At 43.3% G+C, this 21391-nt stretch overlaps 1 long non-coding RNA gene across 1 annotated transcript in view; it reads left to right on the forward strand.

Annotated features, from left to right (window-relative positions):
* Nucleotides 1-3147: 3147 nt before the first annotated feature.
* LOC115941105 (uncharacterized) overlaps nt 3148-21391 on the forward strand; it is a 29374-nt gene continuing 11130 nt past the window's right edge. The window contains exons 1-2 of the long non-coding RNA XR_004075855.2: nt 3148-3231; nt 10760-10953. This is a non-coding gene — a long non-coding RNA (uncharacterized LOC115941105). The remainder of the gene's footprint in view (nt 3232-10759; nt 10954-21391) is intronic.

Genomic DNA, 21391 nt, shown 5'->3' on the forward strand with positions numbered 1-21391 from the left:
AACAAGGTGGTATATGGAAAGACAGCATGTGCCTGGCACATAAGAGGGTTTTGTTGTTTGTTTTTTTTAAGATTTTATTTATTCATTTGAGAGAGAGCACAAACAGGGGAGAGGGAGAAGCAGACTCCCTGCTGAGCTGGGAGCCCAATTCGGGGCTCGATCCCAGGACCTGGAGATCATGACCTGAGCTGAAGGCAGACGCTTAACCATCTGAGCCACCCAGGCACCCCAAGAAGCAACATAGTTAAAATGTCCATACGATCCAAAGCAATCTAGAGATTTAATGCAACCTGAATCAAAATACAAAGAGCATTTTTTTCACAGAACTACAATAATACTGAAATTTGGATGGAACCACAAAAGCCCGCAAATAGCTAAAACAATCTTGAGAAAGAAGAACAAAGCTGGAGGTATTACAGTCCCAGATTTCAAGATCTACCTCAAAGCTGCCGTAACAAAAACAGTAGAGTAGCGGCATAAAAATAGACGTGTAGGTCAATGTAATAGAATAGGGAGTCCAAAAATAAACCCACACTTATCTGGTCAATTAATCCTTGACAAAGGAGGCAAGAGTATGCGATGGGGAAAAGACAGTCTCTTGAACAAATGGTGCTGGGAAAACTGGACAGCTACATGCAGGGAAATGAAACTGGATCACTTTCTTACACCATACACAAAAGTAAACTCAAAATGGATTAAAGACCTATATGTGAGACCTGAAGCCATAAAATTCCTAGAAGAAAATATAGGCAGTAATTTCTTTGACAGTGGCTGTAGAAAACATTTTTCTAGAGATGTCTCCTCAGGCAAGGGAAACAAAAGCAAGAATCAACTATTGAGACTACACCAAAACAAAAAGCTTTCACGCAGTGAAGGAAATCATCAACAAAAGGGCAAGGTAACCTGCTGAATGGGAGAAGATATTTGCAAATAATATATCCAATAAGGGATTAATATCCAAAATATATATAGAACTCATGCAACTCAATACCAATGAAACAATCTGATTAAAATGGACAGAGGACCTGAATAGACATTTTTCTAAAGAAGACACACACATGGCTAACATATATGAAAAGATACTCAACATCCCTCATCATCAGGGAAATGCAAATCAAAACCATGAGATATCTCCTGACACCTGTCAGATGGCTAGAATAAAAAATATAAGAAACGCAAGTGTCAGGGAGGATGTGGAGAAAAAGGAACCCTCATGCACTGTTGGTGGGAGTGCACACTGGGGCAACCACTATGCAAAACAGTATGGAGTTTCCTCAAAAAATTAAAGATAGAGATACCATATGATCCAGTAATTCCACTCCTGAGTATTTACCCAAAGAAAATGAAAACACTAATTCAAAAAGATAGATGCATCCCTATGTTAATTGCAGCATTATTTACAATAGCCAAGATATGGAAACAGCCCAAGTGTCCATCAATAGATGAATGGATAAAGATGTCTTATATATACACAATGGAATATTAATCATAGAAAGAATGAGATCTTGCCATTTGCAACAACATGGATGGACCTAGAGGGTGATGATGTTAAGTGAAATAAGTCAGACAAAAACAAATACACATGATTTCACTCATATGTGGAATTTAAGAAACAAAAAAAACAAAGACTCTTAAATACAGAGAACAATCTGGTGGTTGCCAGAGGGGACGTGGGTGGGAGGATGGGTGAAATAGATAAAGGGGATTAAGAAGTACAAACTTCCAGTTACAAAAATAAAAAGTCATGGAGGAGAAGAGTACAGCATAGGGAATGTGGTCAATAAGATGGTAATAACGTTTGGTGACAGATGGTGACTACTCTTAATGTGATGAGCACTGAATAATGTATAGGATTGTGGAATCACTATATTGTACACCTGAAACTAATGTAACACTGTATGTTAATTATACTTCAATTAAAAAAATTGAGCTGTAAAGTTATGATCTGCGCACTTTGCCAGATGTATAATTCACTATGATATAATGTAAAAAAAAAAAAAAAGCTGATGGACATCCCAGCCAGCAACGGCTCTGGAATTGGGGGACATCCCCAGGAGAAAGGCAACCCTCCCAACCAGGCTCCCAAGGCAGAACCTCTGTCCTTTCTTGGAATTGGGGCTGGTAATTCTTCACTCTTTTGTTAGCTCTCTGGTGCCTTCAAGTGGATGTTTTTTATATTCTGACTGGTTTTTTTAGTCTCCTCAGGAGGAGAGATGGGCTGAATCACCTAGCCTACTTTTACCAGAAGCAGAAGTTATCATAGTAATTCTCTCTGGGTTCTAAATTAAATTGAAATCCTGGATAACGGTAGTCACATCTGTTAATTTTTTTTTGGAAATCTTCATGTTATCGGTGATTGTTACCCAGTGTTATTTCTGAGAAGGAAATGTCTCTTATTGATCACTCAAACATTTATGTTGTTAAAGTCAGATTTTGTTTATGAATTTACTTAATTATGTTAATCCTGAAGGGACCTATTTTTCTACTGAAGTACAATACTTCCAAAATTTTCCTAGTCTGGTCAACTATCTTACTTAAAAGCAGTGAGACTTATCCTATAAATATAAACCAACCATCAACACAAACCAATAATAAAACATACCTGTCTCGGCTATGGCAACAATAGGAGCTTCCTTAAGCTTTACATTACATTTTAAGCTTTAAAAATCTCCATGGAAAGTGCTTTTCCTTTTTCTCAGCATTTTAATTTGGATATACTTACTTGAGAACCAATGGGTTAAATTGTCCTTGTAGTTCAGATTATTTTATCTACCTTCTTTTTGTAAATTTTTAAAAAAGATTTTATTTATTCATTTGGGGGGGATGAGTTGGGGGGAGGGGCAGAGGGAGAGGGAGAAGCGGGACTCCCCGCTGAGCAGGGAGCCATATGCGGGGCTCGATCCCAGAAACGAGATCATGACCTGACCCAAAGGTAGATGCCACCCAGGTACCCCTATTTTATCTACCTTCTTAAAGGAACTTCCTGAGAAGCGTCATCTCTGAGTCCTCTTTGGCCAACTCATGGTCACCCTTCTGGTCATTTCCTTTTCTGCTCCAAAAATTTCAAGAGCTAAGACCGACCTTGGATGGCCCCAGCTGCATTTTTCCATTACAAAACACATCCTCCCACTTCCTTTGCCAACATTAGGAGCTCCAGTTAACCATCTGCTCTGATCTCCCAGCTAGAGCAAGAATAGGAGCACAGAGGAGACATGAGAGGGTCCATCACAGGTAAGTGAAGGGAACAGGACACAGCAGATGGGAAAGAAATAAGAAATAACTGAAAGTCCTAAGGACTTGGTTGTTGGGCTTGCATGTAACGGGTAGACAGGTCTTCTCAGTGATGTTCTCCTTCCCACATTGTCTACTAAAATGAAGCATCATAGTGGTGGCTATATAATTTATTATCCAAACAGGGACACTTGTGAGGGTGAGACAGTGATGGTATCAATCATTGCATGAGAACAGTAAGAGTAGACTGGGACATCTTGGCAAACCGGCTATTTGGTCACCCTAGTCATATAGGACTAGCTTGGGAAGTGCTCCTTATGTCATGACCCCTTTCCTGAACCCTACATCACAATTTCACACAGATGCTACTGTTAGCTTCACTATTTAGACTTGATTTTAGCTGACACAGAGCCTCAGGGTTTTACCTGAGTTCTAGAATAGTGGTTTTCAAATCTGAGATGCACCACAATCACCTGGAGAGCTTATTAAAACAGAGTCCTAGACCATACCTCAAGTTTCTGATTCCATAGGTCTGGGGTAGGGTCCAAGAATCTGTATTTCTAGGGGCGCCTGGGTGGTTCAGTCGTTAAGCACCTGCCTTCGGCTCAGGTTATGATCCCAGGGTCCTGGGATCGAGCCCCGCATCGGGCTCCCTGCTCGGCGGGAAGCCTGCTTCTCCCTCTCCCACGCCCCCTGCTTGTGTTCCCTCCCTCACTGTGTCTCTCTCTGTCAAATAAATAAATAAATAAAATAAAATAAATAAAAAAAATAAAAAGAATTTGTATTTCTAAACAAGTTCCAAGTGGTGCTGAGGCATCTGGGGACCGGTTCTTGTTTTTGTTGTTGTTGTTGTTTATTGTTGTTTTGGTTTGGTTTGGTTTTTTTTGGGTTTGGTTGTTGTTTTTATTTTTGTTTTGTTTCTCAAGGCTCTAGAGCATTTTCCATGCAACTCAGTGTTGCTCCATGTTCTGACTGAACCCTAACCAATGTATACCAATCTGCTTTGAAGGAGACTGTTACTGCAGAATCCTGATTTATAGCAGATAATTGTGAAAATTGCTGGACTTTTACATCCTCCACAAATGTGGCCTTCTGATTTTTGCAGGATGTTGATGTGGAGATACTTTACACTATGTGAAACACCGTAACGTACACCACCCATAGGATCTCATCAACAGGGCCCTTTCTGGCCATCCCAAGGCTTTGTTGGTCTATTTCCAAACTCACTGCTGCTGAAATGCCTTTTCTTTCTTTCTTTAAGATTTTATTTATTTATTTATTTACAAAGAGAAAGAGAGAGACAGAGAGAGAGAATGTGAGTGTGGGAGGGGCAGAGGGGGTGGGAGAGATAGGGGGAAGAATCTCAAGCAGACTCTGCACTCAATGAGCCAAAACCAAGAGTCAGACACTTAACCGACTGAGCCACCCAGGCATCCCTGAAATGCCTTTTCTGTATAGTTTGCCAGGATTATCTGAACAGCAAGGACATCATGGCACCTTATGGGACTGAAAATGTTTTCAACATTTGAATCATTGAACCCATATCTATTCTCTTGAACCAGGCCACAGGGCTGTAGGGAAAATAAAAGGAGCTGCACCTTTTTTTGGTGCAGCATTTACATTTGGGGGGAAGAGGGGGCCCATGGTTTTGATCAGATCTTTAAAGTCATAAATACAGGAAAGCAAGGACCTTTCTAAGTCATGGGGTGGGACCCCATGAGACGTTGAGGGAACATGAGGGCCGATCTGAAGAATCTGTTTGAATGAGATGGGGGGTCCGGTGGCAGAATTGTGGCTAATATCACTACACCATGTTCGCGGTTGAGCCCTTCAGGCTGCTCACCCCCATGGCCTCCATCTTTGCGTTGCTATGGAGTATATGAGATGGGTGATAACTGGGTTACTAGGCATAAGGTCTAAATTTAATGAAATAAACTGTATTTTAAGCATGAATTAGGAGGATTCCAGTGTGACAAAGGCTGCATGTTTGTGTTATATTGAACTTCTAGAATTTTATAGCAGAAAGGACAGGAAGGTGTCTAATTCACCCACTCATGTTTCATGTGAAAAAACAATTAGGGAGGTGAAGTGACTTTCTCAAAATCCCTAGGTCTCCTGGCTCTCAGTCCACGGCAGTTTTTCTATGCACCATTGTCTCTTCCAATACGTGATAGAGCAACTTTTTTAAAAAAGGAATTCTGGGGGCGCCTGGGTGGCTCAGTCATTAAGCGTCTGCCTTCGGCTCAGGTCATAATCCCAGGGTCCTGGGATCGAGCCCCATGTCTGGCTCCCTGCTCAGTGGGAAGCCTGCTTCTCCCTCTCCCACTCCCCCTGCTTGTGTTCCCTCTCTCACTGTGTCTCTGTCAAATAAATAAAATCTTTAAAAAAAAAAAAGGAATTCTGATGCAAAATCATCTGTTTCTGGTAAAAAGGCAGGTAGCTCCGTAGTTCAGGAACAACATTTGCGTGAGTTGGATTGCTTAAAATGTTCCAGGCTAAAAAACATCCCCTCCCACCACTTCAGATGCTAAGAAGGATGTTCCAGAAGGCCAGCTGTGACTAAGCGCTGAATAGAGGCAGCTTCCTTTGAAACATGAGGTCATATCAAGCTGGGCAAATCTAAGAGCTCAAGAAGGCACCGAACCTTCCTGAATGTCAAAATGGTTCAGCTATTTTTAAAACGTTGAGACTTTTATTGATTTGACAGCCGAGATGGGATGAAAGGGGTAGAAAAAGCCTGAAGAACCGTGTAACTTAGCTAACCTTTTCTGTACCTGGAAGGTTTTTGTTCCATGGCAATTGTCTGAGACTGGATTGTGGCCCCGTCCCACTTCGTGTGTCGTCTTCAGTATCTCAGAATGGCTGTCCTTGGAGATGGGGTCTTTATAGAGATAATTAAGTTAAAATGAGGCCATCAAGGTAGCCCATAATCCAATACGATTGGGGCCCTTAGAAGAAGAAATTAGGACACACACACACACACACACACACAGGGAAGACCCTTCGGGGACACAGGGAGAAGTAGTCCATCTACATTAGCCAACCCTGTCAACTCGATCTTGGACTTCCAGAGAGTCCAGCAAACACAGAAAACAAACCTCTGTTTTTGAAGCTACCCAGTTTGTGATGTTTTGTTATAGCAGCCCTAGCAAGCTAATACAACATGGAAATGTCATTTTGCATGAGAAGACTCATTTCTTTTTATACTTCTGTGGAGATGTTCTTCACAAAGTCTGGGTGAGTGCACAATACGCTTCTCTCTTGGTTCAGTTTCGCTATTCCAGAGCTTTCTGGATCTGATCCTCCCCCCACAAGCCTTGTGTATCCCAGACCTCTCTGCTTCTGCCGTTCACCACAAGTGCGGAATGCAGAGATGGTTTTTCAGATACTGGCGCTTAACTCCAAAAGGCACTAAGACAAAGGTCTTTGTCCATCTCCTGTGATCACTGAGGCTCTGAACAGCGCTCTGCTGGCCCCTTGCCATTCTGAAAACCCTTCTCAGTGTTTTGCTGCAGGGAGCCGCGAGGCTGCCTCCCTTGGTGAGGCTGGAGGGGCTGGAGAGAGGAGCGCCGACCCAGGCTTCAGAAGCCTGTGGGGTGGTAGGTCTGGTGCTCAGTGAGGGGCAAGACTGGAGACCTGTGAGCCCCTATCACACCTTCCTCCCTGCTCTGGCCAGGCTGGGGTGTATATTATTGAGCACTGACCATATGCCAGCCTGGAGATGAATTCTCCCTTCATCCTTATGGTGACCTTCCATCGTGGCTATTATTATACCCATTTTACAGAAAAGAACACGAGTTCAGATGAGAACACTGAGGCACAAAGAGGTGACATAACTTCTCCAAGTTTACACACGCTAGCAAGTACCAGAGCCAGAAATTCCACACAGCAAATCTTTATTCAGGACCCACCCCACGTCTGCTGCTATGTTAAGTGTGGGAACTACAAGGATAAGGAAAAACCCAGAGCCTTCTCAACATAAACTGGCTGTCTGGTGAGGGAAAATGGCGCAGAAGAACAATTATTACCCTGATGGGCAAAGTGTTCTTTATTCAGTCATGCCTGTGATCAGGGCACAGAAGGGAGGAGTTGCGAATGCAAGACTGCGAAGTTCCTTAAAGTTTTGAAGGGGTGATCGCAGAGCTGAGTTTGGAAAGCTGGCCAGCCTAGGAAGGGAGCAAGTAGTTTACTGCAAAGGCTAAGAATGGGACCTTAGAGTCGTGCTCCTGGGTTGGATCCAGGTCCAGTACCTAAAAGCAGAATGACCTTGAGCAAGTGTCTCAACTTCTGTCAGCCTCAGTTTTGTCATCTATAAAATGGAAATAACCACCTCATTTTATTTTGAGGATCAAATGAGATCATGCACATTGCCTGAAAAAAAAAGTATGTGCTCAATAAATCATAAAGGATTTCCAAAGAAATGAAACCGAAGGACTCATTATATAAATAGGGGAAAGGCAGGGATGAGGCGAAAGAGGCAGCAGGGTCCAGGACGCAGGAAATCATGATCCGAGCAGAAATCCAGTCATACACTCAACCGATTGAGCCACCCAGGAGCCCCTCCTCAGCCTCTTCTGCCCCCAGCTTTCAAAGCTCACATCACACTCATTCACAAACAGCTGTTTCTTCTTTAGAACAAGGACTTCCTTGAGGTGTCAGGGACTAAAGTTCACATTCCTAAGCCCAGTGCCCAATCCATGTAGACACTCCAAAATAAGTTGTTTCATGAAAGAAGACATAGTCAGTGCTTCTCGATGCTCATACCAACAATACAGGACAAAGCCTGTGATGGTGCAGTGTGCACAGTGTTTGGGGACGCCTTCTTAGAAGGTTTCTTAGAAGATATAGGGAACTTTCCACAGAGGTCCTGTTTGGGCTGAGTCTTGAAGGAAAAGCACATCAGGTGGAGAAGGGAGTTTTTTTAAGGCTGAATAATATTCCAGTGTATGTGTGTGTGTATCTCGCATCTTCTTTATCCATTCACCCATCAGTGAACACTTGGGCTGTTTCCACTTGGCTACTGTACATAATGCTGCATTTAACATGCGGGTGCTGATAGCTTTTCGAATTAGTGTTTTCATTTCCTTCAGATAAATACCCAGAAGTGGAATTGCTGGATCATTGGTAGCTCCATTTTTAATTTTTTAATTACTATTTAAAATAATACTATTTTCCATAGTGGCTGTACCAGTTTGCAATCCCACCAACAGAGTACGATGTTTCCCTTTCTTCATATCCTTGCTAAGCTTGCTATCTCTTGTCTTTTTTATAATAGCCATTCTTTTTTTTTTTAGGGGGGAGGGGCAGAAGGAGAGGGAGAATCTTAAGCAGCCTCCACGCCCAGCACGAGCCTGATGCAGGGCTTGATCTCATGACCCTGATCAGGACCTGAGCCAAAATCAAGAGTTGGACGCTTAACCGACTGAACCACCCAGGCTCCCCGATAATAGCCATTCTAACAGGTGTGAGGTGATGTCTCCCTGAGGTTTTGGCTTGCATTTCCCTGATTATGACTGATGTTGAGCACCTTTTCATTGTATGTCCTGTTGGTATTCAGGTCCTTTGCCATTTTTCACTGGATTATTTGTTCTGTTTTGTTTTTTTTGCTATTGCGTTTTAGGAGTTCCCTATATATTTTGGAGATTAACCCCTTACCAGAAATGTGATTTGCAAATCTTTTCTCCCACTCCATAGGCTGCCTTTTCATTTTGTTGATGGTTTCCTTCATCATGGTGCAGAAGCTTTTTAGTTGGATGCAGTTGTACTTGTTTATGTGTTTGCTTTTGTGTTGCCTTTGTGTTTGGTGTATAAATGAACTCTTAGAACTGCTTTTGCCCTTAAGGCATCTGCCAACTCTGCGGGGAGCTGTGGTGAAACTGAGTTGCATTTCTGTTCACTGGCCTCACGGCTGGAGGACAGCACTGTAAGTCCAAGGGACACCACCCCCCTACCCCCAACACACATGCTCAGGGTAAGGTGACACCAGATGTAAATCTATGTTCTTTTGGCACAAGGGGCAAGATCCCTGTGAGACAGTAAACCAAGCCCAGGCGTCCTGAGGAATAGTAGACTCAATTTACACCTCAGAGGTCGTACAAGACAGCTCAAGTAGGAATTTAGCTGAAAGCTGTTCTGGTTTTGATGGTGGCCCAGGCATCTGCAGATGGAAACATAGAAGAGATCCAATTTGTTTTAGCCACCTAACAGATGATTAAGTGCTATGTCTTCATTTGCATTTCCCTAATGCCTAAGGATGCTGAACATTTTATAACCTCTGGTGAAGCGTCTGTTCATATATTTTGCACATTTCCTAATTGGATTATCTGGGGGGTTTTGTTTGCTTGTCTGTTTACTACCGAGTTCTTCATATTTTCTAGATAAGTCCTTCGTCAGATATACGGTTTACAAATATCTTGTCCCAGTCTGTAACTAGTCTTTTCATCCTCTTAATGGGGTCTTCAGCAGAGCAAAAATTTTAATTTTGATAAAGGTTAAATTTAGCAATTTTTTTTTTCTTTTATGGAACCTAGTTTCTGTGTCACGTCTGAGAACTGTTTGTCTAGACCAGGGTTTCTCAAAACTCAATTTTCTCAGTTTTGAGAATGTGAGCTAAAAGCGGACACACAGCAGCTCTGTGTCACCCATTTCTCACTTATCTGTTTCCATGGTGATGACCCTTTGGGCAGACTCTCAGAACTCTTAGAACATTCGCACAGCTGCAGGGGGAGATGTTATTCTAGATGCCCAAAGCAGCGGGTTGAGAAGAGCCAGGCTGTCAGCGTGTTTAAAGGAAACTAAGGAGGGGGCGCCTGGCTGGTTCAGTCAGAAGAGCATAAGACTCTTGATCTCGGGGTTGTGAGTTTGAGCCCCACATTGGGTGTGGAGATTACGTAAAAAAAAAAAAAAAGGTAACATAAAGACTCATGATGCTCATGAATGGTTGAGGTGCCTGGTGCCTGGTTGGGGGCCATGCTCGCTCACATGGCAGGTATGTAAGTAGCTCTGTTTGAGAACTTTGGACCCTAAGACCAAGGGGTCTTTCCTGGGCCAGGACATCTTTGATATGCTCCTGCTGTTTGCACATGGAGAAGGCGTGTCTGTGCTATCCCCGCGGAGAGATTATGAAAGCATGCATTTGACCTCTCCAGCCTTTGCTTATAAACATCTTTTTTCCTGCTGTTCCTGCATTCTATTCTTCGCTCTACTAAATCTTAACCTTGAGTATAACTTTATGTTGGGGTCCTGTGAGTCCTTCCAGTGAATCATCAAACTAGTGTGGGACAGGGGTTGTTTTTTTAAAACGAAGAATTCAGTTTTTCAAATGGTTACAAGACTTCAAAAATCATCTATTTCATATTGAGTGAGTCTGGGTAGTTTGTAGTTTTCAAGGAATTGGTCCTTTTCATCCAAGTTGTTGCAGTCATACGGGTAGAGTGATTTAGTGTTCCCTTATTCTCCTTTTAAGGTCTCTGGAGTTTGTGGGAATGGCCAATATTTTATTCTTTGTGGCTTTTTCTTTTGTTTTCAGAGCATCTTTATGGAAATTGTCTGATGTGACTTCTAACTACGACCCTGTGCGGCAGGCAGGGCAGGCGTATTTATGGGCATTTAGCTGCCAGAGAAACATACCTGCTCAGAGGTGCCTGTTTTAGAACCACATGGACAGAAGATCGCAGAGCTGATATCAGAGCCCAGGGCTCTTGACTCCAAGCTTCTCCGCTGGTAATAAGGTCCCAACTATTCCTCCTACGTAGTTCTGTTGCCTTCTATACCTACCTCTCGGCTCTTTCTTAACTGGTGTTTTTACTCTCTACCTAACCTTCCAGTATCATGCTTTTCCTTGAGTGAATCCTATCTTACAGATTTTCCCCTTGTGTACTCCTGGCCTTCTCACACTTGGCCTCTCTCCTTTCTCTAGGCCTTAACTTTGCCAGATCGTACTTCCTCTTCTTGGAGATGCCCAACATACCAAGGTCTAACCCAGTGGTTTCCAGCAGGGAGAAATTTGGTCCCCCAAGGGACATTTGGCAAGGTCTAGAGACATCTCTGATTGTCACAACTGGTGAGATGCTACCGGCATCTAGTGGAAAGAGGCCAGAGATGTGGCTAAATATCCTGCCAATGTCAAGACAGCCCCGCCCAGAACAAAGAATTATCTGGTCCAAATGTCAGTAGTGCTGAGGTGGAGAAACCCTGCTCTCATCCCATGCCTTGGGAGGCCTCGTCCAACTCCTGACTGGCTCTATGTGCACCACGCCACCAAGGCTTAAGGCTTTCCATTTCTGGTGGATGACTTGCCAATCCGTGGCTTTGTCAGCTATAAGGAGGCAGAGTGGCTTTCTGCCACACAGCCCCAAGATAGGACTCTAGACCCCTTTGGATTTCCACATTGAATCCATGGAGATGGAATTATTTTGCCGATGTCTCGGTGTTGGGTGTCAAGCCCCACAGCCCCGCTGGGTTATGGCCTCATCCACACAGAGTGTGCTGGTCCGAGACTTCAGTGGAATGTTGGGAGTGGCAGGTGTCGTGGGGATGATGGTGGTGACTTCTTTCCCCAAGCATGGGAAATCTATTGGTTGCCCATCATCAACTCACTGGTGGGTCTTGTGGTTGTCTTTCACATGTGTGTGTTTTGTAATGACCTGGCTGGGTACAACTTGGATGAAGAGGCGACCTCCGGGGGTTCTGGTGATGGTTTTGACCATGGTGACAATGGCTGGAAAATCATCCATACAGATGTCCTCTGCTTCCCTCCATACCATAGTTTGCTCTGTGCTGTGCTCAGCATGGGTGCCCAGTTCCTGGCCCCTGGCACTGGTGAGGTGATAAGAATCAGGGATTTCTCTCAAGGGGTAGAAATAAGTAGATAGCTTGTTCAGAAAAGGTTTACAGATCTTCTTTCCAAGGTGAGGGGCAGACCTAAGGAGTGGGGTGGCTCTAGTGAGGATGAGTATATTCTATTGTAGGTTTTCTGGACAATAGAATTGGGGAGATTGCTCTGCTGCAGGCCCTGGGTCTGGGAGAAAGGGGACTGATTCCTCTAAAACATACTAGAAGAGGGATAGGTGAGCCCTAACACAGGCTTCTTGGTGCTACTCTACAGACATCATTATCACGGCACTGCTGGGTATGTTCAGTGGATATCATCATGGGGCCATTAACTCGGTGCCATCTTGTTGTATGCCCCGACCTCCTGCATCTCTGGACACGTGTCCAGCCACTTCTATTGGCAGATCAGAGTTGAATGGTGGATGTGGAATGTCATTCTCACTACTATCCTCTTCTCTGGGGGAGACTTCCCTTTCCCTGGTGGGCCAGCCTAGACTTAGGAACTTAGAACACATCATGGTACCTGTAATAGAGTCAGAGTGAGGTTTACTGCCCGGACCCTCACATGCCTGTTTCCTTGTCCTAGCTCTGCCAGTTCTTGGTTATCCAATGATTTCTTCTTGATACTGATAATTTGTGTCTTCCTTGTCTTTTCTTTATTGCCCTTGCTAGAGGCTTATCCATTTCAGTGATCTTTCAAAGAACAGCTTTCTGTTTAATTGCCTTTGTTGTTTTTATGTCTTTTATTTTATTGATTTTGGTTTGTATTTTTCCTACCTTCTGTGTTACTTGGGTTTATTTTCCTTTTCTTTTTCTAGTTTCTCATGGTAGTACCTTACATTATTGATTTGAGCCCCTAACATGAACATTTAGTGCTGTGAATTTCCCTCTCAGACTCTTTTGGCTATGTCCCACAAATTTTGATATGCTGCATTTTCATTCAGTTCGATGTGACCTATTCCTTTGAGACTTCCTCTTTGACACATGGATTATTGTGTGTGTGTGTCCATGTGTTTGGAGAATGTCCTGCTATCTTTCCATTACTGATTTCTAGTCTGATTCCACTGTGTTCAAAGTTCACATTCTGTATGATTTCAATTCTTTTGAATTTGCTGAAATTTGTTTTCAGGAAATAGTCTACCTTAGTGAATGCCTCATGCGCACTTGAAAAGAATGAGTATTCTGCTGTTCTTGGGTGAAGTAGTTCTATAAATATCGATTAGGTCCTGTTGGATGACAGTGTTGTTCTATATCCTTGACAATTTTCTGACTAGTAATTCTGCCTACTGTGAGACATTGGTGTTAAAAGTCCTCAACTATAATTGTGGATTGGTCTGTTTCTCTTTTCAGTTCTACCAATTTTGCTTCATGTATATTAGAATTCTGTTGTTTGGTCCATACATATTTAGGACCGCTATGCCTTCTTGGTGGACAAATCTTTTTATCAGGATGTAATGTCCTAGAGGCTGCTGGGAAGATGGCAGAGGACGACGACCCTGGGCTCACCTCTTGCCGCGTGGCCACCTAGACAACACCCACGTCGGCATAAATAACCCAGAAAGCAACCTGAAAGCTGGCAGAACAGACTCTCTGCAGCCTGGCAGAGACAAGAGGCCACAGTGAAGCAGATCCACCCCCTCCGATCGCTCTTGGCAAGAGCCCATCAAAGCAGTGCCATAAGTCTGGCAGTGTGCACGCAGCCCAGCCAAGGATCAGCGCCACTCCAAAGTGAGTCCTGCTCCAGGGAGAGGAGAAGATAAGCACACACCAGTCTGACTGTGACCCTAGCAGTGGGCTGGGGGCAGGTAGTTGGTCTGACTGCAGGCCCCACCCACCAACAAAAGCTTCTCAGAGGACAACACAGGGAAAGTGCCTGCAGTTTGGTGCTACTTCGTCTCTAGCAAATGCCTGGTCTGACTCAACTCAAGCCCAAGGCAGCCCCGGACTGGCCCACTAACACCACGGGCACCAGACTCTGCCCACAACAGGCAGAGAGCCATCGCAGGCCACACTGAAGGCAAACACACCCCAGCCACAATGGTAGGACCCCCCTGGAGCAACACACGTATAGGAGACACCCCCTGAAGCACCATTTTCTGGTGAAAAAGAGACCTTGCGCTGCAAGACCTCTTCTTCATAAAGCCATTACTTTCAAGTGTGGGAGACGAAGCTGCCTTTCCTAACACAAAGAAACAGACACAGCAATAGACAGAATGAAGAGACAAAGGAATATGTCCCAAATGAAAGAGTGGAACAAAATCAGAGCAGGAGACCTAAGTGAAATGGATAAGTAATATGTCTGATAGAGAATTTAAAGTAATGCTCATAAAGATACTCACTGGACTTGAGAAAAGAGTGCAGAACCTCCATGAGACCCTCCACCAAGAGATAGGAGACATAAAAAAGAACGAGTTTCACTAAATGGAAATAAAAATAGACCACCTGGAATAAATAGCAAAGAGGAAGTAGAAGAATGGATCAGCCACCTGGAGGACAGAGTAATGGAAAGTAATCAAGCTGAGCAGATGAGAGGGGGGAAAAAAATACACAGAATGAGAACAGACCCAGGGAACTCAGCGACACTGTCAAGCATAACAGTCACATGATAGGGATCCCAGAAGGAGAAGAGCGAGAAAAGGGGGCAGAAGATTATCTGAAGAAATAATAGCTAAAAACTTCCTGAATCTGGGGAAGGAAAGAGAAATCCAGATCCAGGAGGCACAGAGAGCCCCCAACACAACCAACCCAAAGAGGTCTGCACCAAGATACAAAGTAAATAAGATGGCCAAAAGTAGTGATAAAGAGAGAATTTTAAAATCAGCAAGAGAAAGGAAAGCAGTGACAAACAAGGGAAACCCCATACGGCTATCAGTGGGTTTTTCAGCAGAAACTCTGCAGGCCAGAAGAGAATGGCATGATAAATTCCAACTGCTAAAAGGAAACAAATCTATAGCCAAGAATACTCTATCCAGCAAGGCTTTCATTTAGAATAGAAGGAGAGAGAGAGTTTCCCAGAAAAACAAAAGTTAAAAGCAAAACCAGCCACGTCCCTGTCACACAAGATGCCATCGGCCTGTGGGTCCCAAATTCACAGTCCAGCTGCCCTTCTGCCTGAGTCATCATGCATGGCCTGCCACCTGCTCAATGCCAAGTCAACACGCTTTCACCTCAGATTGCCAAGGATTCAAACTGGCACTTTTCCCCTCAAATTCCATCCCCTGTGCTCAAGTTTGTGCACAAAAGTGGGCATAATTATAACAGCAGAATGAAGCATCCCAAACAGTGACACTATTTCTGTGGAATATAGAATGGATAAAAGGAGTGTGCTAGGCTGAGAAGGTCTCTAACAAGCACATCAAAGAACAATACATACAGCATGATTCTGGTTAGTAAAAAAAACAAACCCGGGAAGAATAAAACAAGATGAAATCAGAGAGGGAGACAAACCATAAGAAACTCTTAAGCATAGGAAAGAGGCTGGGGGTTGCTGGAGGGGAGGTGGGTGGGGGGATGGGGTAACTGGGTGATGGGCATGAAGGAGGGCAGGTGATGGAATGAGCACTAGGTGTTCTATGCAACTGATGAATCACTGAACTCTACTTCTGAAACTAATAATACACTGTATGTTAATTGAATTGAAATAAAAGGACCCCCCTCCCAAAAAAAGGATGTAATGTCCTTCTTTATCCTTGGCAATTTTCATTGCTCTAAAGTTTACTTCATCTGATATTAACATAGCCACTCCTGCTTCCCACTGACTAATGTTTGAATGGTGTATCTTTCTCTATCCTTTTACTTTCAGTCTACATATATCTTTATATTTGAAGTGAATTTCTTATATACCGTATATAGTTAGATCATGATTTTAAATCCACTCTACCAATCCTTGTTTTTTTTGTTTTTTGTTTTTTTTAAGTGAGCAAATGGCCACCAGGAACTCCACCCTTTGATTCTCCTAGTTTAGCAATTCCAGAGCACAGAACATGCCTCTCTCCTTGTAGCTCCAGCAGCCTTCCCAAGGAGGCCTCTCATTGCCCTGGCCCTATTCTTTGTTCTTAACTAGTAGATTTATACCATTTACATCTAATGTAATTTTGGCATGTTAGGGTTTAAGCCTGCCATTTATTATTTGTTTTCTGGCTTTCATTCCTCTGTTTTCTTTTTCATGCTTTTCTCTGGTTGCCTGAACAATTTTTATAATTCCATTTTCATTTATCTATACTGGTTTTGAGTGCATCTCTGTAGTGTAAATGCTTGATATAAATTTTTGATTGCTGTGGCATCCATTTCAAAGACCTCCATCTTGAATTAACATACTGCTGGGTGGATGGCACGGTGCCAGCAAAATAACTAGTAAGGAATGAGGCCACCCCCACCCATGAAGTTCCCCTTACAAAGAGCCCCGAGTAACCTAGATTAACCGACCACTTGATTGATCTCATTTCTCCCTTCCCGTGCCCTAATTCCTCCTCTTATGCCATAAATTTGCTAATAAAGAGTGTACCTGTGAAACTCTACGTACCCCACCCTCAGTCCCTAATAAAGGCAGAGCCCTAGGTCTTTTCTCTCTCCCTCTTTCTCTCTCTCTCTCGACCCAGAACTTCATGTGTGGCCCTGGGGTGTGTAATAAACCATGTTCTTCAAAGTTCCCCAATGGTTTTGCTGAGGTGCATCCTGAAATCATAGTAAGAACCACAAGGGCTGGTCCAGCCACAGCACCGGCCCTGGTGCTGGTGGAAGGGGGGACATCTGTGGGGCTCAGGCATTCCTAATCAAGAACATCACTATCAATGGGCTGGGACTGACACAACAAAGTCTTTGTATAGTTTTTTGTTTTTTTCTTTTCCCCAGTGGTTGCCCTAGGTGTTTTACATGTGTAACTTACTCCAACAGCCTACTGGTATCAATATTTTTAACCATACTGTCTCCATTTAGGTCTCTGTACCCACGCACCCCCATTTAAAATTGCCTTACGGATTTCTTTTCCATACAATGAATGCCACGTCAGGCAATGTTACAGTTTTTGCTTTAGCTATTAGACATAATTTCAAAAACTCAAGAGGATAATAGTCTAATATGTTTGCCCATAATTTTACCATTAGCATTGTTCTTCTTAATTCCTGATGTTCTCTCCACCCTCCAGAGTCTTCCTCTATTCGTATTAGACATTATGTCCAGGGTCTGAGCTGCACTTTAGTGAGAAGAGAGAGAACTGCATCCATGCCATTTTGTCTGTAACCGCCATCAACCTCTTCTAATACTTGATATTTTTAGCCTATTTTTATTTTATTTTATTTATTTATTTTAAAGATTTTATTTATTTATTTGACAGAGAGAGACACAGCGAGAGAGGGAACACAAGCAGGTGGAGTGGGAGAGGGAGAAGCAGGCTTCCCACTGAGCAGGGAGCCTGATGTGGGGCTCGATCCCAGGACCCTGGGATCATGACCTGAGCCGAAGGCAGACACTTAACGACTAAGCCACCCAGGCACCCCTTTAGCCTATTTTGAAATAAAACTTTTATTTCAGAGTAGTTTAGTTTTACAGAAAAGTTGCAAAGATAGTGTAGAGTTCCCATATATCCCAGTTTCCCCCATTAACACATCTTATGGTATCTTTGTTATAACTAGCGAACCAATATTAATATATTATTAAATAAAGTTCACCCTTGATCTAATTTCCTTAGTTTTTACCTAATGTCTTTTTCAAAATGTTCCAAGATCCCATCCAGGATACAGCATCCCGTTTAGCTGTTATTTCTACCAGGCTCCTCTTGGATGTGACAGCTTTCTCAGACTTCCCTTGTTTTTGATGACCCTGAGAGTTTGGAGGAGTCAGGCATTTTGCACAAGGTCCTCAACTGGGATTTTCTGATGTTTTCACTGCATTAGACTGGAGTAATGGGTTTTGGGGACAAAGACCACAATGGTGGTAAAGGGCCATTGTCATCACATCATATCGAGGGTACATACATCAACAAGCCTGATCACTGTTGACACCGACCTTCATTGCCTGGCTGGGGTGGGGATTGTTGGGCTTCTCCTGTGTAAAGCAGCTACTTATCACCCCCCATCCCATGCTGTACTCTTTGGAAGGAAGTCACTATGTGCAGCCGATATAGTTTCTTTCTTTCTTTTTTTTTTTTAATTTTACACTTATAGTAATTTCCCACAAATTCTGACTTATTGGAGGAATTAATCTTCCCTGGACCCGTATTTTTCCAAACATTTCATTTTGTTTATTACACCAATATGAAGCATTTATGCGGCAAAGCAAAGATCAAAGGCATGATTCCAGAGACTGTTTCTCTTAATACTTCCATGCACTCAAAACTAATGTCCTAATTTAGAGGCCTTTCAATACTATCATAGCCATTTCTAGGAAAAACCTAAAAATCCTACGCAGCTGTAAGGGGAATGGAATTCTTCTGAATGCTTGTTTTGTTTCAGGGAAATTTATCAGAAGAAACAGAATCAGTTTCATTTTCTCTGGAAAGTTTACCTTAAAAAGAAACTTGGATCTTACACACCATTTCCTCATGAATCTCCTAAATTCCCAAAGGGAAGCACATTTGTGAATGCTGTATTTGTCCTTTTGACACAGATAGGTCTATTTTTAGACTAGGCAGACAGACTGGCAGAATGGTTTGTGCTTTGTATAGACTCTACAGCACACGGAGGCCTGTGACATTATTATCTTGAGTCCCCATATGCCTACGGCGTAGGACTTGAAGCATCATGTTGCCCTTTTATATTGCTAAAGACCATCCTAAGTTTTGTTTTTGCTTCTATGATGTATTTGTCAGAACCGGAACTTGTTTGATGTTGAGTTTCTGGATATGAGTAATTATCACGAGAAAATATGACTCTTGCTTACCAAATGGCTCCAAGAATACACTGCAGAGGAAAAGGGGAGATTGCTCAAACTAAGGATATTGTTAGAATGTTCTCTGTATGCAGGAGGCTCTGTACAGTCTGACATCATGGAAATCTCTAAGTGACTACCGCCAACCCCCACTTATTCACCTTAGTGTCATGTGAGAGTTCTGGAAAAGAACAATGAGGCAGTAGCCTTATCAGATAGGAAAACAACTTATAAAGAAAAAGAGTCAAAATAATTATGTATCAGACAAGGTACAGAAATAGAAATTCAAGAAAAAGACCCACATTCAAATGGGAACTGAACCCATAATCACAGCGGCATTTCACAATGGCTGGGAAAAGGGAGCTATTCCCCAGACGGTGCTGAGAGGTGACTGGGGAGCGGAAGATCCGGACCTTCACCCCCAGGCCTTACCTCAAGGTAAATTCCACGGGGATCCAAGATTTTATTATAAAACAACGAAACTATGAAGTACCAGCAGGCAGAAAGGATTAACGTTTTAACAGCTCTGGAGTGGGAAAAGTATGAACATGCAACATTCAGAAGCCATACAATAAAAATGGGGTAATTTGTTTGGCTTAAAAAACCCCACAAACTCAAGAGACATTTGGAAGGATGGCCACGGGTCATCTGACACGTGAAGGGACAATACTTTCAATGAATGCAGAACTCTTGCAAAAGGATCAAAGAGAAAGGTGAACAAAATTAAAACGTAAGAGGCAATGAACACAGGGAAAGATGCCTAGCCTAACGAGTCACTTTTCATTGCCTAGACTAAACAAACTGAAAATTCCAGAGGTGAGAAGTTCATGGCCACAGGGAAGGGGCACCCTCCTTCACACCTCCCAGGATGGCTGCTGCGCCTTCGGGCGGCACCTCCCAGATCCGCGAGAAGGGGGGCAGGCAGGGAAAAGGCAAAAGGTTCCTGCTCCGGAGTCCCCCACTTTAATGAGTTCTCGTGGATGCCCAGTTCTGCTTACATCTCATTTGCTGGCTGCACGGCGGCAGTATGGGGAACGTACTCATTTTTAACTTTCCTCCTAGAAGGCGCACAAGTCCTAAGGATCCCACTTAGGGATCTTCACAAAGTGAACACATCAATTTGACCAGCATCCAGATCAAGGAACAGAGTGGGAACAGCCTCCTTGCAAGACCCCATGTGCTCCCTCCCGGTCACTAGGGAAGGTAATTTTAATGGGTACATTCTCAGTGTGACCACAAGAGGGTTCGTTAAGAAAGAAAAAGAGAATATAAGTAACCAGCCATCTGTCACAGCCATCATTTTCTAGATTCACCCAAAGGCACTCTGACTTTTAAGTCTTCTCCCCAAATTTTATACTCTCCGCCCAAGACATGTTCTGGTTCTTTGAGAGAGAATGGCTGGGATTTACATTTGCTGGGATTTTATATTGTGAGGCTGGGACCCAGAGCAAGCGGGCCCTGAGCAGGAACTTTCTGCAGCAGTAGACTCATAGGTGAATGCAGTGAGGAGGTCCCTATCAGAGGACGAGCTGGCCCCCAAGCATGGAGAGAGATGTGACTAGGGAGACATCTCAGAGAACCATCAGGGACCCCATCCCATGAATGGGATGAAGATGGGGATAAGGTGCAATTCTGTCTGTATCTTTTAGAAGTGAGAAGACCCCAAAATATATGTGGCCAAATCTTAGAAGTCAGAATTTATTCAGGATTACAGTATTTGTATTGGAGAGAGACCTCGCATTACAAATACAGGCGATTTTTGCTGGGGCTCCCATCCTCCTGAACACTGAAACATTCATCTTAGGGAAAGCCCGATCTGTGGAGGCCTCTGCAAGCATTCTAGCACCTTCATAAGCCACAGGAACTCTACAAATGCAATAAATGTGAAGGCTTTCAGGAAAGCAGAGGTCATTCAACGTCAGAGAATTCACACTGGAGAAAAACCACATGCACGTAATGGATGTGAAAATGCTTTTAGACAGTGCTCACAGCTAATTAGACTTCTGGGATTTCAGGGCAGGGAGGAGCTCTGTAAGCATAATGGATGAGGAAGAACCTACAATCCCAGCCAGACTCAGACAATGTCAGCTAATTTAGTTGGGACTTGAGCCGGTCATATGTAATGAATATGGAGAACTGTCTAGGGGAAGCATGGAGTGGATTGAACCTGAGATCATTCATCCTAGAGAGAAGCCTGTGAGCCTAATCGGTGTGGAAAATCATGTGGGGACAGTGTAGCCCTTTCTTATCATTGGAGAGTTCACGGGAAAGACACTCTCGTGTTGTACAGACTGTGGGAGAGCGTTTAATCCATAATCAGGCAAATTCATACTGGAGAAAAAACCCTGATTACCAAGAAGGAGGAAAAGCCTTCAAGTTCTTTTCCTTACTGGATTTCAGAGAAACCTTCATGGTGTACGGGCCAACTGTGGGGGTGGGGGAATTCATGGTGTATTAAGCATCA

This window comes from Leptonychotes weddellii, chromosome 5 (genome assembly GCF_054177405.1).
Source record: "Leptonychotes weddellii isolate Sample4059 chromosome 5, ASM5417740v2, whole genome shotgun sequence".
Lineage (NCBI taxonomy): Eukaryota > Metazoa > Chordata > Mammalia > Carnivora > Phocidae > Leptonychotes > Leptonychotes weddellii.